Source organism: Ammodytes marinus (assembly GCF_949987685.1).
Source record: "Ammodytes marinus genome assembly, chromosome: 10".
NCBI classification, from domain to species: Eukaryota; Metazoa; Chordata; class Actinopteri; order Uranoscopiformes; family Ammodytidae; genus Ammodytes; species Ammodytes marinus.
In genome coordinates, this window is record NC_137214.1 from 5,278,495 (window position 1) to 5,295,148 (window position 16,654).

Genomic DNA, 16,654 nt, shown 5'->3' on the forward strand with positions numbered 1-16,654 from the left:
CAAGATTTGTTCTGGGATTGTGGAGGTCACACCATGACAGGTAGGGCCAACAGTACAGACAGTGCAGCACATGTTCTCTTTCCTTTTTTTCCTCTTCTTTTTTTCTAAACTGCGGGTAACTTATACAAACCAAAAAACGCAAGAAGAATTTTGTTTTTCTAATGGAAAGCATTCGCTCCCCATTCTGTCCCCATATAAAAACACATCACATGCACCTAATGCTTTGTGCATCATTTCAAGAAGATTGTTTGGAATGTAACATGCACACAACACATAAACAGACTGAGTTGTATTTGTATATCCAATGCGTCTCTGAAAAATGTAAATAACTCAAAAAGACAAACTGAATCTGTAGAGAAGATGTAAACCCCTGACCAAAAATAAGTGAAAGGGGGGAAAAGAAAGAGAGTGAGAGGCAGTCATTCTTTTTGACAATAAGGTATTATGATGGAAGATGGCCTAGGGCATAGAATCTGGTGTACACACCCCATATGCACCACTTTGTGTACTTGCATGCCTGCGTTTACTACACTGCACACAAAGTGCATCCCCATCCACCGAACCCAGCATGAGGAATGCAAGTCCAGTAAATATCTAGAAGGGCAGAGTTGACAGATGGCAGTCCTGAACACAATAATTACCACATACTTCCCACCACTGTGCATGTCTGCTACATCCTCCGCTCCTCAGGCCAACTCCTTCCAACAACAACGACCAGGGGAAGGGCCCGTACAGCAACTTCATCCCAGCCTATAGGTCTCACTACGTGGGTTAACAGTTCAATCTAATACACAACACATAAGGACTGGCTCATCGGGCGTACCAATTCGTTTCAACATTGGGAGGGACACATTTAGCTATGGTGACATAGTTATAATGGCAAGTATTGCAGTATAAGGCTCTAAGTCATTCTGCATACTTTCAAATATTAATTCTCATGTATGTTTCTTTCTACACCTTTACAACATAGCACACACATGTTTTGGGATGTTTATTTTTTAGGAATCATGTACATCTCAACAACAACTATGTTTAGAGAATGAGACCTTGTTAAACTTGCATCTAGTTTATTGTCTGTTAAGTTTCATCTATCAAGTGATTGAGCATGTGACCCACTTTGCCCTACCCTGGAAATCCACCACTTGCTAATTTAAATTCGCTCCGCAGCTAACTCTGGGGACGAACCATCAGCAGCCAAATCTTTAGTTAGTAAGAAAGATGCTCTGAATACATCACTTTGTTCATTGCTCTGATTGGTCGTAGTCATAGTGCTATCCAATTGCGTGCTGTGGTATTTGAAATGCATGCGTTGGTGCTGCCCCTTGAGTTAGGAAGGTCTACTGCTCATCGCCAGACCCTACATCATCCTATAGACGTGGGTCTGGATTTCCAGGCTAGCTTTGCACAGTTATACAATCGGAGTAGTATGTCGTATTTCCCGCTCTGCAGCGGTGCGTTAACATGTACTCAGGGCATGGGAGCTTCAGCCTCATTAGTACTGAGTTCAGACCAATGTGCATTCCATCTGTTAGTTTTGTAATTTTTGTATTTATCTTTTATATAGAGTCCATGGTTCGTATAAGACCATGTCTGAAGTTCCAGATTTTCCACGTACAATCGAACGCAGCATGCATGCCTGGGCGAGTGTCGCTGTGCCAACAGTGTAGCGATACAGACTCTCTCTGTCTGCACTCCTCATAACTTCTGGGTCACAATGTTGGATCAGAACACACAGTGAAAGCAGTCAGAACTGCCAATATACTGACTTGATACAGTCAATAATGGTCCGTAAGCGCCTGCAATTGCATTTAAGGCCACTAGAAACAACACCGTAACTAAAATGGAGCGGATGACAGCTTTACAGCCTTAGGCTCTAAAGTTTAAATCTACATAAAACCATGACAGTCAAAATCCCATCTTTATCTTATCTTTATCATAGTCTACGCTTCCAGGTCCCATATTAGAAACTTGACACAATCTTATTCAGAAACCCTGGAGGTAAGAAAGTGAAGAGTGGGCTAAACTGATCGGGAAATATATAGTTACAGGAAAGAAAGATAAGTTTCGACCCCCTGTACTGCTATTTTGACCTCGAATGGGAAGAAGGGGGTTGTCCTTTGAAGGGGAAAAATTCTTCAAAATATTGAGGGTAACAAATCCCCTGCATCGCCCCCTGAAATGTCGGGCCATGCCCAGTCTATATGCCTAGGCCTATGGACTGGCTAGCTGTTAACCAGAAGCATCAGCTTGTATAGGTCTTTGCTAACTCTAATCATCTCTAGATCAGCTCCTGACCACAGAAGCCCAGGAACCACAGAGGCACCAGAAGAGGAGCCATTGTCTGCCTCTCTCTCACCAAACCTACCGTGACAGACTCCATAAGACCACGTTTTAGACCCCGGGGGCTGCTTCTCACACCATAAAAAAACGCTTCAACTTTCAAATTCACTCGCTGTCCGCAGCTCCCATCCCAACCCACAGGTATGACTGCGCACACGCTGGGATGGCTAAGACAGCGTAATCATCAGAATTACTGCTAACCATGAAGATGAGTGGCGCCCACCATCGCAATGTCATGAAAAACTAAAGCTGCACCTCGCTGCACTTGAGGGCTCCCTGGACCTTCAAAAATGTCTCGCTCTCTGGCATGTGTGTAGTCTTCTCCTTTGGACAGAGAGTTCAGAGCCAAAACAAGAGGTTTATACACTGGAGAAAGGCATCAACATTGCAACAAGGCACTTACGGGCTCCAGTTTATTACAAGAGCAGCAGAGCTTCAAATGTTTACACCAGAGTTCTCAACCTTGGGGTCGAGATGCTATTTGTGGTTTTCTTAATATGCAAACAGGGTCACAGGAGATTTGTCAAAAAGGATGCATGAAAGTCTCATGTATTCTGATTAGATAAATAGAGAGCTGTAGTGCGTAACTTTGTTGATCGCCTTCGCTGATCACGCATGCATTGTATACCTTCTGCTGTACGTCCAGGTTTTTCTCTCAGCAGTAGAATCAACAACTGAAACATTTATTGGGCTCTTCTTGGGATTTATGTAAGCTCCTGGCTTCTCCAATGTTGGGGGGGGGGGTTGTATGAAGAAAGTTGCGCACTAAATGCATTTAAAACGTCTATGTTATCTATATGGAGTGTCAGTGTTCCAGAAAACTGAATTATATCATATGGAATTTGGAGAGCTAAAACCAGGGTCAAATAAGTAATCACTATTCTTGCCTTAATTCCAAACAATCACACTAGTTGATGCCATGATTTAATTGATTTTGAGCGGGATAAAAGTGTATTCTGTGTGTGCACAAACGACTGAGGGCAGCATCTTTCAGCACAAGGTAATGATGAAGGATGAACCAGCCTTGCAGGGTTCAATGAGTTGGTCTACAAGCACTCGACTACCCCCCCTCCTCTGTTCACTCAGCTTGGTCATGCAAGGAATGTTCACACATACGGTTACAAACACAAACACTCAGACATGGCCCTGAAAACTGCTAGCAGGTTATCTCACATTCCTGAAATGGAAGACATTGGCTAAATTTGGAGACTGATCCTCGCAAGAAGAAAAAAAAACTATAGCACTGGTTGGTTAATGTTCAAATTCCTAAAATGACCCCTGTTTATGATTTCTGAGAGAGGGGCCTTGTGTGGCCGTGCGAATTGTGACTGTTGTCTGTCAGATGCAAAGGTGGAAGCAGCGTGATGTTGTGGGAGCAATGCGAAAAATCTCTTAGGGAAGTGGTCTGCACGGAAGGGTTGGGTGACACCAGTGACTGCTGCTTGCATAAGCTGTCAACATTGTTTTTTTTCTGGCAAGGATATTTCCTTAAACTTAACCATATTTTTTTATTATTATTTTTTCAATCGAACTCTTTTCTTACCTTGACAAATATGTTTTTAGCCTTGCTATTGGTGGGGCTCTAGCCGTTGAAATGTAAGCCATTTCGACAATTGGTCCATCACTTTGGTCCAAAATTACAAATAGAGGATGGATTTCTATTAATGGTCCCCAGAAAAAAAAGCCCTCTGGCCTAGAGGGGTAGGGGGTTAAAATCTTCCCCAATGCCATGGGACACCACTACAAGACCGCCGCACTGTCAGCAGTTGTCGGTGACGTGACAAGTGTCGCGACGAATGCCGCAATTAGATACACAACGACAACGTACTAGCTGGCTAATGTTAACTAGATTCTTGTGATCCTTTTTGATATGCTTGATACATTAAACCACCATAATGACAAAGCATGAATGACTAAACTAAGATAACACGATCTTCATCGAAATGATACATCTTTATTAAATATGTGTTGCTGTCTTTCTTCCCTTCCGCCATCTTTTTGCTTAAAGGTTCAGTAATCGGAATGGTCAGTTTAGCTAACTTCCTGTAACTGACTGCAGTTAGCGGTCCCTTCACGTCACCACATTAATGCACTGCGGTCTTCAAGCTGCGGGTTATCTAGCATCATCTCAGATAAGTCAGTGTGATAAAACATGATAAAAACCATCAAAAAAGACATTGGGAAGGATTTTGACCTGCTCCGCCATTGTAGGCGCATAAACATTCACTGATCTGTCGCTCTGGGGGGCCATCTAGCCCTTAGCCCTAACCCTCGATGCCATAAGGAATTGAGAAATCCCTACCCCTAAATGTGAACGCCCGATTTGGAGTGGTAGGGCAAAGGGTTAATAGCCTGGCAAAGCCCGCCTACCTACTTCCGCTCAATTGTCATTTCCCTTCAGTAGTCAGTCTGGGTCTGCGGTATATTCGCGGGTTTTCTCTTTTACCGGTCCAATCGGCGAACAGAGGGAGTGGCTGAGGACAATGATGTTGAGGTTGTGCGCCAGTTTCAGTTGTAGTCAGAAGCCGGCGCATGACGTCACGACCAAACGTTATGCGATTGGTTGGCAGATCCAGATTGGCACTGGGCAGATCCAATAGTTTTAAACTTCAACAGACACCCGCCTTCAAGGTTAAATAGCCAACTATACTATGCTAACACACCAGAAGATGGTGAACAGGGTTCATAATGATACTATGCTAAACATCAGCTTGTTGCATGTTGTTGTGAGCATGTTGTCATCCTGATATTTGCATTTCCATTCAAAACACTGCTTCACTGTCTGTAGCCACTTAGCTTCTACTTTAAACCCAATCCTTGATCTTTCCCTACCCCTAACCAAGGAGCAGCTAAAGAGACGTTAGATCAGAGATTTTGATATGAACCTTTTTTTCTAATGGTCGTATGCTTTTGTTTTGAGAAAAGCAAAGCAAAAGATCCCCTCCTGTCGATAGTGGCACATGATCAGAAAACATCAATAGAAATCATTTTGGCATTGCTCTGTATTACACATAAATAAAGTCAGTCAACGTCTCTGATGCAAACTGTTATAGATTTGGCTAACAATGACTAGCCCCTCAGTGCTTTTATATAAACCTTGTAGTGCTATCCAACTGCTTCTGTGTGAGTTTGGTCCAGCATCAGTAGATTTAAACGTTCTTCTTTCTTCTCTGGTTTTATGTTCACCTTCTCTGTTTCTTTCTCTCCTTTTCTATCCGCTGATTGAAAGGCAATGGAGAGAAGGGAGAGAGTGTGACCAAGAGCGAGTCCTCCAACCCCATAAGACTGGACTCCATCAGCCACGCAGAGTCAGTGATGGAACCACAAGCATTGGTAACCACACGCACAAATGCTTATGTCAGATGTTATGAAGGGCCCATGTGGGCCTCATGAAGGACCCCTGTGTGCCATCTCTAATAAAGAGCCCTTTTATCCCCACGCCGACTCACTGGTCTGGCCAAGGGCTCCATCCTAAAAATAAAGAAACATACATATGCATTTTTTGGAATTGCTATATTTGTGTCATAGAGAGTCATGCACACTCACTGATGCTACCCCATAGATTTGTATAGAAGATCAATTAAAAAAAGAGAAGGCACTCCATGGTTTTTTAATTAAAAAGATTCATTACAGTTTTATGGTCTGACAGCAGCACTGAAAATAGGCAGTCTCCTGACCCCTTTTTCTTCAGACGGCACTGGGATGATGAGGTTGGGAACATGTTGGTCAGCAATGCTGTTTACAGAACTGCCAAGCACATAAATTCATCTTCCCTCCCTGTGAGTTGACATATTGTCAAAAAAGTAGCACTTAATCAGAGCCATTTCCCAGAGGAACAAAATGTACAGAGCAAACAGAAACACCCCCGTGTTTAGTTTGAAGACTCACACCAGTGAGTTTGCGTTTCTGGCACATAAAATGAAGAGGCTGTGCATAAAGTGGGCAGGCCAACAATCCATTAAACCAGCCCTTTACTGCTTGATGTGACTGGCAAAGGGGGGAGCAGGAAGATTGATACTTGATAGTTATTAAGGAACTTTAAGACTTTCCCTACTTAAAGGTGTAGTCAGTGTTTCTGGAGAACGCTTGTTGGTCAGTGAACGTCTCATCATGATTTGCTACCTGTACGTACTGTGTGTGCACTGAAAAAACATCTGGTGTTATTACACAGCCTAGGCTCCGTAAACTGGTATGTAAAAAAAGGGGGCCAAGTTTGGCTAGCAACATGCCCATTTATAGAGCCTAAGCTTTGTATTATGTAAGTTTCCAGCGCACACACACAGTATGGAAGGTAGTGGATCATGAGGAGATACACACTAAAAGTTATTTTGAAAACAAGCTTTCTCCAGAATAAATGACTTCACTATTAAGTGGTTATGATCAATATTTCTTATATTAACAATAGATGACATAAACACTTGCGTGTGAAATGTGTTGATAGTAAGGATGGACGTACAGAGAATTGTCACATGACTCTACAGTTCCTTTCAGCGTTAGGGAGCATTTGAGCATCTTTCAGCTCAATGTTTTGGTTTTCCTGACACAACTTTACAGTTTGGTTCACTCCCAACATACTCTCAAACATTCTCTCACTGGGGGCGCCCTTAGCTCAGTTGGTATGACGTCCCCCCCCCCCGGGCCGGGCCCAGCAGCAGACCCGGGTTCGATTCCCGCCTGCGGTCGTTCTCTGCATGTCACTCCCCTCTCTGCCCCATTTCACCTCTGTCTCTTAACACTATCAATGAAGCATGAAAAAATGCCAAAAATATCTTTAAACAAAAAAAACATTCTCTCACTGCTCTGGCACAAAAAACCCAGCTGTTTTTAGCAAAGAAACTCTAAAAAAAACTGTGTTGTGCATTGACAGACTGGCTGGCCGACAGACAAAAGGCAAATAACGGCGGCTGAACTGGTGAACATAGTGGAGCATTTAGCAGCTAATGAGCCAGATATTCCCCTCAAAAGGGTTTGGTAGAAACCAGAAACAGAGCTACAAGGAAAGTGAATATTAGACTTTCTACTCCCGGTTGGCCAAAAACAAGACTCCAAACACATGCCCGTGTTTCTCCATATCTGCAGGATGTGCAAATAGGCAACCTTTTGCTAACAAGGCCACCATATCAAGTCAAAATGTGATAATATCTAAGTGTTGTGCAAAGAGCTTGTTTCTGCTGCCCCCAAGCGGTCAAAATGTTAGTTGTTGCAGTTTTAACTCAAGTCAAAAAAACGTATGGATGTCTTCTATATTATTCCTTGTGCAGTAGGCAATGTATTGACCGCTGAGATTAGCCTAGCTTAGTTTTATTAGGATCAGTTAGCAGCTCTTCTCTTGTGGGGAATACAAATTGAAATTTCCGCTTGGACGAGTTTCGCCTGTTAATTCTAGTAGAAGTATTCCTACATCTTCATCTACTTGCAGTTGCATCGACTTAATGCCACGGCGGGTGAATACAATTATGCATGTTTAGAAAACAAAGTGCCCAACTATCATGAGTCATAATGTTGCTGTTGGAATGTAAAAACGTGTTGCTAGCTGTCTGCCCCTTTGTTTACATGCCAGTTCACAGAGCCTAGGTTGTGTATAAACAACCAATTTATTTTCAGCGCAAAACTACAGTACGTACGGATCGTGAGGAGATATATCCACTCACAAGCTTTTTCCAGAATCACTGACTCCACCTTTAAGAAGACCTATGTATTCTTCTCAAAGAACTCTGGAACTGCCAATCTGAAAGACATGCTTGCAATTCCTTTGAAATGCCTGCAGAGACCAACAGCAATGAGTGAACCATTAACTTTGCGCCATTCTCTGGCATTACAGACAACCTCTTCCTCCTTCCTCTTCTTTTCATCTTCAACTCACTGCCTTCATCCTTTCCCTCCATTTTCCTGTCACTTTCCGTCTCTCATCTACTATGATGCTAGCAGAGGGGTCATTGGAATGTGTGTGTGTGTGTGTGTGTGTGTGTGTGTGTGTTTTGATCTGGTGTGCATGTGTTCAAGCAAGTGTGTGTGTGTTGTAATGTGTGTTGGGGTGATGGGTGGGGGGATTGTTGGGCCTCTGCGCTCCGCGGATGTCATAATTAGGAACTGGAATTCTGGAAATTCCTGGGAAGGTTGTTGGGTCGGTCCTAGACGGATTTTATATCTGCTACAGCGGCCCAGCCCCCCACTCTGTGTGCCGGCGGCCCTTACGGAAAAATACAACATGTTCCAGCACACACCATCACGGCAATCAATTACCCCTAACTGTAGAACACACATCGTAAACAACAAATATCCCAAAACATCCTCCAATTGTAACCTCATGGCAGTGAGGTTCACAAGCATCTGTGACATGTTGGTTTGATCCCGACCCAACCACTAATTCGCGAGCTGGCTAAATAACCTCAACTATTCTAAATATATCATGCGCTTTATTTATACCACTTATCAGAAAGTAGTTCCTTCTTTGTCCTTTTTTTTTAAAACATCAGGGGGAAAAAAAATCTACCAGTGCAATGCTGTTTTTCTGTAAACACCAGTAGGCGCCAGTATCGAAACAATTCTCTCCAATATAGCCATGTTGTATGACATGCTCTAGAATATGTTTGTGACCAACACAGCAACATCTTTTGGCTGAATCTGAGGAGAACATTTTGGGAGTTTTGGAGAAGCTCACACGACAATGGCATTACCCCTATACCCTCTACTAATGGTTGGCTCTTTTTCAGCATACTTATAGTTCTATAATAGTTCCTCAAATTTAGAAAAATGAATTGCTCCTGCTCTGGGACGCACATGATTTGCAAGTAGGAATGACTATGTATGTGTGCCTTGGCAGAAGTGCATGATGCAACCAAAGCATTTTATTACATAAAGTCCCTTGAGCCTTGTGATTTAGACTTCATCAAGGCTTTCACTTCTTGTTTAGAGGAGGTACAGAGTTGTGTCTGCTTTAGCTTTGCTCACAGACTCTACCTTCTTGTGTGGATGCCTTTAAACAAACAGAGCTTGGACCTCACAGTGCCTTATGTGACAAAAAAATATTTGAGAGCACTGCCAAATTCAATTTAGTTTTGCCAGCCCTACTGATGCTGGGGGCATGCCACCTATTCGTTTTCTTTCACTGGTTGGCCCCAGCCTTAGCTTTTATTGGCTGATGTTAAGGCCAGTGTTGCTCGGTGGAGATATTTGTGTAATAAATACTTTCAATAGAATAAGCAGATTTGCAAAGCCATAATCAGCAAGTCATTAAAGGCTATAGGCCTATAGGCAGCCAAATAATTGTGGGTTATTTGAAATGGGACAGAGGATTTGAGTGTGTGTGTGTGTGTGTGTGTGTGTGTGTGTGTGTGTGTGTGTGTGTGTGTGTGTGTGTGTGTGTGTGTGTGTGTGTGTGTGTGTGTGTGTGTGTGTGTGTGTGTGTGTGTGTGTGTGTGTGTGTGTGTGTGTGCATGTGTGTGTTTAGGGGAAGCAGTCAGTCACTTGTCTCTGTCATGGAAAGAGCACTGCCAGGAGAGAAGTGGTGTACTCACTTGGACAGAGGTGAGATGGTGGTGGCACAGAAGAGCCAGGTGGTCAAAACAGAAAAATGCTTCAGAAGCTATAGTCGGTCAAATGAGCTCACCTCCAAGACATATACATTAAACACTCCATTTATTCATCTTAGTTTCCATATTACCCAGCAGTGAGTGTATAAACAACTGCCTAAACGCATAAACAAGGCTGCCATATTGCCCTCTCACTCAAACACATTTACACACCATAGCCCCGCATTTTGCCAGAGCCCTCACCAGCGGACAGCGGTATTGTTCTTGCCTGCGAGAATTACTGTGAGCCCAGCTTGTCTTTTCTAATACAGTCTAATGAGGCAGGAACAAATTACTATCTACTCCAACACTCTTTTTCTCTCTACGTGCACTTCTCTGAACATTGTCAATTATCCCCCCATGGTCTTGGCTGACCTGACTCCGAATGTGGGTCACTGGCCACACAATCACCTGGTAATTACCAGCGAGTAAACACGCCAAGCCAGGGGGAGAAGTTTTAATGATTGTCAGGCTGCCACAAAGGAGCCTTCATCTCTAATGAGGGGTAAGTGTGTCATATTATGTTGCACAATTTGTTAGACCTGGCCCACAAACATGATAAATATAGCATCCCGTCCCTGCACCCAATATTATGGGATCAAGACCAAATCTAGGGAGGGAGGGGGTCAATGTGATGGAGTACACGTGTTAACCCAGAAAAAAAAGGCTCTCCTCACTTGATGTTGTCTAAACTGACCTTACATAATAAGCCCTTCTGCGGCCAGTTCTTGAAATCAGATGATTAATTGCTCAGCGGTTCTTTTCAGCGGGGCTATGACACCATGTGCCACCCACGGAGTATAGCAGCGCCGGGGCCCTCATGTCTCACTCTCATTAAATGGGGCCTTTTGTTGCCGTCTTTTGTCCCGAGCCTTGCCCCACCTATCAGAGAGAGAGAGGGGTCCAACCTCCCTGTGTCTCTGTGTTTGGGATGACATCACCTCCTCACACAGGACACAGCTTGCTGCCAAGGTGAGGGCTAACTCATGGTGCAGCTATAGCTAGGTCCAGGCCATCTCTCTCTCTCTCTCTCTCTCTCTTTTCCCCTTATCACTCAATCACTCCTTTGTTGCCGACCGAGGGCCTGTGTTCCGGGGCTTATATGGACAGTAATGAGAACGGAGCACTCTGTAATCTGCCAGGGCTGTAGCAATATAACCCCCATATACACAGAGCGAAAAAGCTGTATAATAGCACATTGTTTTGAGGCGAAGTTAAAGCGAGGGGTCCGTCCAGCGCTTGGCCTGCTGAGCTGGGCCAGTAAAATGCTCTCTTTTCACGAGTCAGGTGAGTTAACAACCCACCGAAGAGGGGCATTATTATGTGTGTGTGTGTGGGGGGGGGGGGGGGGGGGGGGGGGGGTGGGGGGGGGGGGGGGGGGGGGGGGGGGGAAACCATTTTATCAATCTTACAACAAAAAAAAAATCTAAAACTTTTTATTTTTTCTGTTGCAGTCTGCACACTGGCATTTCGAGGGCTTCAAGTAAGTGGGCTCCTTGATGGGTTGTGACAGCTTTCCAACTCCTTCTTAAGACTCTTCCGAAAACAAAATGTTTAGATGAGGCCAAAAACTGCACTGTCACTCTGCTTAAAGGAGAATGGTTTTCTTCGCTCCCAAGACCGATGTCATCATTTAGGAGATACAAGCTTTGCACCTGACACCAGCACCACCACACACACACACACACACACACACACACACACACACACACACACACACACACACACACACACACACACACACACACACACACACACACACACATTGAACTAAGATATCATCTTCAGGTTCCTCGAAGACATACGTAATAGATATTTCACCTCTCTCTCCTCACAGCCCGACACTTCTCAGACTGTGTTCTCCTCTGAGGGCTTTTATAAGTCGTGTTTACGCTTCCAAACTTTGATTTACTGTTAATATTTTTTAAGGCTGTTTAAATAGTTTTATTTGTGGACATACTGTATCCTATGTCACTGTCTAATGGCCCCAAAACAATATATCAACCACCTGTCATTCTTGAGAAATATATGTTAACTCAATAAAGGCCATTATGTCATCACACAGATCACTGCTGCAAAGCTGTATTGCTATCTAGTTCATTGTAAAACCTTACAGTTTTTTACGATCGCACGAACACTAAAATCAAAAGTATGACACAATTATCAAAACCTTAAACTCAAGAAGCAAACCATTGGCCCTATGTGCACCACTATAAGCACAAAGTCAGCCTCACACTTTTTGTAAACACACTTAAACACATTAGACACAGAAGTATATCATGATGTCACCTCATTGCAATTCCAAAGCACTGACTGTCAAACTACCAAACACATGAGCCAATCAGTAAACACAACCCCCAAATGCACAAACACATGATTGCTTTATTCTAGACACACCAATCAGGTTCAAGCACTATACAAATGCAGCAGGTAAGTCCACATGCCTTTACAGTAACCAAAATGGAAGGAGTCAGAATTACAGTGAGAGTGAGGGGGTTGAATCCACAGAGGAGATCGGGTCCTCCTCTGTCATGCCAATATTAGCCCTTACAACACACCTCATACTCACATTTTTAGACTGATTGCGAAACATAGTCAGAGCAGGTAAACAAATGCACCAGACGCAATACATTGTCATTTGGGACAATATGTCATTCCACCATGCTGCTCTGGTCCAGAACTGGTTTCTACACCATCCACAGGCCACAGTTCACAGTTTTATACCTTCCACCATACTCTCCTTATCCAGTTTTTCTCTGCATGGCGGTGGAAGGATGTGGATGAAATTCTCTGGACAGATCCAGCTAGTCGAAGAGATAATGTCTAGTAGGGGAGAACGGGGTAAGTAGGCACACTTTTTACTCTAGTGAGAATTGCTCATCACCAAAACATCTGTCAATAGCCATTCCTACATTAAATTGAAGCTTAAGGTGTTGGCTAGAAATGTGTGTCTCTCTTTTTTTCCAACTTATTGTAATGAAGAAGTAATTTACCATCAAAGACACTCTGACACATTGTGACAACCAACCCCATCAAGGGGTCGGTTGTCACACACTATGGGGTTGTTTGTCACAATGTTATCTTAATGGGAAAAATCTTAAAAAGAAGGCAAGGAGGCAGAACCAAATTTGAATGTTTAATTGCATTGTCAAGTTGACAAATAGGCCTACATAACGTTCTGTAGCCTTGGCAGCTGGTCTAGTTTGGGATGCACTGGGTTGTTTTGATTTTGTTGCCCTTTTTTCTTTTGCTTGCTAGCTGCCTTTTCCTGCTCTATTATTTCCTTCTCTGGGGTGTCAGTGAGGATACAGCTTGACAATTTCTTTCGTTATTGGGTTCCTTTTCTGGCTGCAGCCTTGAGATAACATGTGACAACCAACCCCCCAAAAAATTTGACGACCAACCCCAACTTGAATTTCTTGCTAGCATCAAGGCCAACAACCATCTGACAACTAATTAGCTTGCTAACCACAATCTAAACTATAGTTTACCCTTCACACTTTCTGAGGGTAACAAGTGTTTTGTTATAAACCCATTGTGTAAAAGCCTAGAAGAAAAATACTGAGAAGCAAAATATTTTGAATTTCACATGAAAAACACAAAACATCCTCTCACCTGAAATGCAGCTGTCTTCCTCCAAGGAAGTCTATGTATGTGACCTCTGATCCCAATTCTGGACCTTTTTTATATCAACATTTCAGAGCTAGCGCGCTCTGGTGGCGAGATATAACGAATGTGACATCCAACCCATGTGACAAATTACCCCGTTCTCCCCTATTTTCTAAACTGTATTTTCTGTTTCCTTTATCATATTTTTTAAATGTATATACAGTATTATCTGTAATTTTTAACCTGTACTGGATACAGTATTGTATGTGTGTTGTTGTTTGCTGGGATAACAGTGTTATGCAGACTACTGCACACATGTTTGGTTGTGATTTTCCATGTTGACTGATTTGGGTGTATGGAGAAAAATGTATTATATTTTCCTCAGTCTGCAGCATTGGTCTGGTCAAGTGTTTGGTGAACTTATTGTATATTTGCACTTTCTCTGTGTACTTGTGATACATTACTCAAATAACTGAGAAGTAGAATTACTAAAAGTGTTTAAGGTTAGCAACAGCAGTGTGTAACTGGTTCAGACAGAATTAAGTGATATGAAAAGTGTGTGTTTCATATGGTAACAAAATATGTTTTTTATAAAATAGTGTATAGTTTTGAAAAGAGTATTTCATTTTGCAAAGGGTCTGAGGTGTTTTGGTAATTGAGTGTTTGGTGGGCTAATTGTGTGTAGTGTTTTGAGAAATCGGGCCCTGTTTTCAAAATCGTGCTTAAGCAATCGAAAAAAACAGCATTTAAATATGTGGAGGAATGACCTTTTCCTTCTGGCCCCTTCTACAATGCTATCGTCTTCTACAGCGACCCCCCCCCCCCCCCCCCCCCAAAAAAAACCCTAGTGACTACACTGACTGCCATCTCCATAAGGTAACACAGTTGCTATTCATACAACCCCACTTCAAAAATACTGAACTATTCCTTTAAGGTGCACTTTAACATGTTTGGAAATATGTGCAGAATGTAAAAAGGACTTTGCTTAAAGTGCTTCAAGAGCCGATTAGATGACAACAATCTGGAGGGTTTTGCTCCCTTTGGACAAACCAGGCTAACTGTTTTACTCTGTGCTTTGTGCTAAGCTAACCATCTGCAAGGTGTAGCCCCATATTTAACTGACCAATTTGAGCGCAATATCCATCTCCTCATCTAACTCCCTGCAAGAGTGTAAACAGGCACTTTGACCAAAGTCAAGTGTCAAACCATTCCTGTCTAACTTGCATTAACATTGATTTGAGATTTATTGATTTTTCAATGGGGACAGTGCATATTGATGAACATTTATGTAAATATACTAGATTATAGTCGGTGGTTAATTTACATCTTTAGCCCCATGTTTGTTGGTTTTTCATTTTTCTCTTGGCACTGAAGAATAAATTCCAAATCACATTCCGAAGTAGTAACACACTCTGATGACTCCAATACGGCTGGTTTTGTTTTCAAACTCCAGTGCAAAAATGAGCACAAGAAATCGTCTTATGGGGGGTCACTTTGTCCAGCTGGATTTAGAACCACAAAGAATATATGTAAAGAGTATTATATTATGTAAAAAATAGTTTTTTTTAAAAGTCAAATAATTTTTCTGTCTGTTAATTTAAATAAGATTTGAGACACATGTCACCATAGCCATTCATGTCTCTCATTGGACAACACAAGCCCATCATGGCAGCGTGTGAATGGAGAAGATACAATACGTGTTTGCATCAAGTCCCTGAGGCCAGGGGTCTGCTCAAGAGTTATTGTCCATTAGCTTTCCACCAATGAGCCTGAACTTGTAGCCGAATTACACTCAAAATTCTTCCCGTAAAGTAGTACTATGACTCATTAAACTACTAACGTTAATTGCTGTTACGGAAGCCTCCCTCCCTGTGAAGTGACCCCCAATCACACACAAATATACACTCTTAGACACACAAACACACACACACACACACACACACACACACACACACACACACACACACACACACACACACACACACACACACACACCATGGCCTCTTTGTTGTGGTTTCATTGGTTGATCACTTGCCAGGGCTCCACGGGGCCCAACTCGGAACACATTTTTGCTTTCTGTATGTTTACACTCCCAGAAGTTAAAATGAATGAATGTCATCGCTGTCAAAGTTGTTGTTTTTTCTGGACAGTGTCACAATAAGGAGACAATGTCTTCATGCAAGATAAACATGCAACAGATAGTGAACACCTTTGAAACAAGACAGATACAATATAAAGAATAAATTAATAAACAATAAAAAAAAGTGACTGCAACTATGCAGTCAAGTTGTATAAAAAGTCAAGTGTTTCTGGAGACTGGTGGTCTTCACATCACATCACCGTACACAACACATACTGTATACAAAACATTAAACTCCATCATTAACGTACGTTTGAATTCTAAGACGGAATGGATGAGATGTCTTTAAACTGCTTAAAGGTGGAGAGACAATGCTTGTGGTCATAATCAGTGACTGAAAACTATTTTGGTGTTAATACACAGCCTAGGCTCTGTAAACTGGAATGTAAACAAAGGGTTAACAAATGGGCCCACAGTAGCTAGCATCATGCCTGTTCACAGAGCCTAGGCTGTGTATTTACTCTCGCTGTATTGGACAGGTAGCGCATCGTGAGGAAATATTCTCTGATTTTGATCAAATTTGAAATGAAGCTTTCTCCAGAATTGCTGACTCCACCTTTAAAAAAAATGAGAACGGGAAATGTGACCATCTTAGAATCAGCATAGCTGAAAGCTCCAGAATAGCCACTAAATGGAGGCTGAGGTCATGTAAAATATATGTCTGTTGATATATTTTAATATAGTAATTGCCTGCCGCATGCTCGCTCAAAGGAACGCTGCTCTGGAAAATCGTGAATACAAATATTATTTTAAACCATTTGAGTAACTTTTTTTGAATTATGATGTGCATGCATTTGGTTAGTAGTCAAACAGCTGGATTTTCTTGTTCTCTTCTCCAGTGCTTGGCGTTTGTGTTGCATTCAAGTTCAGTAGTAAATAAGAATGAGTGCCACTTTCCACCCACCTCTCAGCAATTCACTTCAGCTTTCCTGTGGTAAAATATTTTAAAAGTACCATTACAAGATCGTCATTTGTTCTTTCTCCCAGCCATGTA